Source organism: Spermophilus citellus, assembly GCF_964194105.1.
Source record: "Spermophilus citellus genome assembly, chromosome: 11".
Classification (NCBI taxonomy): Eukaryota; Metazoa; Chordata; class Mammalia; order Rodentia; family Sciuridae; genus Spermophilus; species Spermophilus citellus.
In genome coordinates this window covers 40,898,571-40,901,548 of record NC_138192.1, presented here as the reverse complement: position 1 = coordinate 40,901,548, position 2,978 = coordinate 40,898,571, and the positions used below count along the sequence as shown (strand labels likewise).

At 49.1% G+C, this 2,978-nt stretch overlaps 1 pseudogene across 1 annotated transcript; it reads right to left on the bottom strand.

Annotated features, from left to right (window-relative positions):
• Window positions 1-245: 245 nt before the first annotated feature.
• Window positions 246-2,298, bottom strand: LOC308630682 (dual specificity tyrosine-phosphorylation-regulated kinase 2-like; annotated as a pseudogene). The gene is made up of 2 exons: window positions 1,997-2,298; window positions 246-1,567 (listed from the first exon to the last, which is right to left on the bottom strand). The product of its transcript is annotated as a dual specificity tyrosine-phosphorylation-regulated kinase 2-like (transcript).
• Window positions 2,299-2,978: the final 680 nt, after the last annotated feature.

The window sequence follows — 2,978 nt, the reverse complement described above, 5'->3', positions numbered from 1 at the left end:
GCCCCTGAGTTAAATTCCTGGTACCCAATAATAATAATAATAATAAAACAATAACAATAATAATAATTAAATAAAAAAGGGCTGGAGATGTAGATCAGTGGTAAAGCACCCTTGGGTTTACTCTGCAGTACCTCAAACAAGCAAACAAACAAACAAACAAACAAACAAACAAAACAAACCAGTTCTGAGCTACACCTTTTCAACTCAATAAGGCTCAGCTATGTCATATCTTTCAGGTTACCAGCTCAGCTAATAGTGTTTGGCAACACTGTCCTCTGCTGAATATTCTCATTGGCATCTGTCATTTGTGCCAAATTAGTCCTTAATTTAGAAGCCTAACTGGAAGGTGGAGTTAACTAGGAAATCAACATAATCGACAGCACCAGTACTCTCATTTATCCTTTTCACTGATGTCTTCTCCCCAGTGGGAGGCTTTGGCAACTTCCTCCTCAGCCAGGGGTGCCATAAAGCCTGGCCCAGGAGATTCCATTCTAAAAATACTGTTTAGAAGTCAAGGAAAAGGGGATCATCACATCCCCTCAGTGCATTTCCCCACTCTCTGCTCTGGGGTGGGCTCCTCAGCTTCCCCCTCCTGGATCGGCCTCCATTGAGGACCACATAACCATCTCAGAGTAGTGACAGTGCAGTAATGGGGATGACCCTTGGGGCTCACAAAATTTTTGGAGGCATCCAGCAGTTTCTGGGAAGGCATACCCAACAGTTCAGTCATACAGGCCAGTTGGTCCCCTTCACCCTCCCCAGGTAGGAGGGGGTAACCTGTCAAGAGCCCTGTAAAATGCAGCCTAGGCTCCACATATCAATGGGCATGGGGTACCTGTTCCAGAGTATCACTTGTAGAGCCTGGTAAAAACGTGACTGGATATATGTGTAGACACACTGATGCGCCTAAGGAGCTAAAATCAATCACTCTAATACTGCTTCTACTGTGCTGCTTTAACAAAATGTTCTCAGGCTTAAGGTCACAGTGAATTATTCCATTTTTGAGCAAAGCATCCAAGCACTGCTAATTTGTAGACCTAAGGCAGGCTAAAGCCCTGAAATTTACTCCTGTTGATGAACTCAGAGGTTCATACTCAGCAGTTCAAATGTCATGCAGATGTGGTTGCCTAAGAAGAAATTCTCCAACATGTGTATGACACTCATGGTGGGGCAGGTATTCCAGGATTTGGATCTCCTTCTGGAACACCTGCTTCTCATTCTGCAGCACCTTCAGGGCCACATGCTGGTGGACTTTGTAATTTTAGGCCTTGACAACCTGACCAAAGTTCCCCTTTCCAATGACCTTGAGAATCTTATACATGTAAGCAACATGATTGTGGGGCACCTGCACATATAATCTCTGGTCACCATTATAGACACCATTGTTGGGTCCACCTCTCATGCCCTGGTGCTTCGTTGCCATTTCAGAATAACTAAAAATCTCTTGGTGTTCGAAGGCTGTTAAATTTTGCATATATTGCTTCACTGCTTGTTCAGGAGTCACCGGGGTGGCTTTTGCCTTCCCCATGCTTTCCATGGACTTCAGAGAGGTGGCACTCCCCTGCTGCTGAGGGCCATTGCCAAGTAGGAATGACGCATCAAAATTTCCTTGCTAGCATACCCCATGTTAAATGGGTTTCGCTGTTGACATTGCATGTAAGGTGACCTTGCTCAAGGACCAAGGCGGATCCGGGTTTAGAGCTGATCAGGTTTGAGGAAGTATCCCGGTCCTTGGGTTTAGGGCGTTCCCGGCTTAAGACAATAGGGGTTTTAGGGAAATTGGAGGTTGAAGATTATTGCTGCCAGGATTAGGATGTTCCTGCTGCTTGTTCCCGTTGAGTTCTCAAAAAGCCTCCTGGAGTAGGTGAATGGGGCGGCAGCAGAACTGGGATTTCCCGAGAACGTGTGTGGAGGCCGGTGTGAGTTCGGGAATAAATAATTGCTGTTTGAATCTACAAGGTGTGTGGTGGCTCGTGATCTTGTGCCCAGCCAAGACATTGGCACCCTGCCATCCGTAAATGCTTTCCAGCTGCCGCACTGCACCACTGGCAAGCCCATTTTGCCCATTTGGTTATGTCGTGAGCACTGCCCTCTAGTTACTCTCATCCCCAAACAGTTGCTGATCTTGGATCTGTCCGTGGCTGTGACTGCTAACTTGCAGGTGATCCTTCATGGTGAGCTTAGTGCCACCAATCCTGTGGGCTGCAGCGGCAGGAGAGGAGGCAGGGCGATGGGGTGGGGCGGGGCCCCCACACCGAGTCCCGAGAAAGCCTGAAGCTGGCGAACAGGACTGTCCCCCCCTCTGCATAAGTTTCCTCATTAACGTGGCCGCTGGAGAGGAAAATGCACTTCAGGGCTGCAGTCTCCTCCGCGGGCCCCGCCCCGCCCCCTTCGCTGCAGCCTTCCTCCTCTTCCTCCGGCAGTTCCAACTGCCTCGCTCCCAGCTGTGCACCGCTGGCTCCCCGAGTCCCTCACACAAGGGCGCCAAGAGCTGGCTGTGATGCAAGGACTTACTAGCTCCAAATCCTCCTCCCAGGCTCGCGCGCGCACACACTCACACACAAGCCTCATTTTTTAATTTTTTAATGGGGGCGTGGGGTGGGGGGGATGGGGAGTAGCCGGGATTCCAGCAGGTTGGGTGGCTGAAGCAGGATCACAAAGCCACCCTTCTGCAGCTTTAGTAAGGCTCTAAGCAACTTAGCAAGATCCTGTCTCAAAAATACAAAATCAAAACGGGCTGGGGATGTGGATCAGTGGCAAAGCGCTTCTGGGTTCAATCCCTGTGCCTAAATAAACAAATAAATAAAATAAAAAGGCGGGGGGGCGGTGAAGAGGCTGTGGTTCAGGATATATTTCAATGGTAGAAGGACTCCTGGGTTCTATCCCTCGTTCTGTAAAACATCAGCAAAAATAGAGAAAGCAAAATTGTTAATGACTCTTCCTCCCAGCCCCTGGCTCCCCAGTGCCTCCGGGGACCT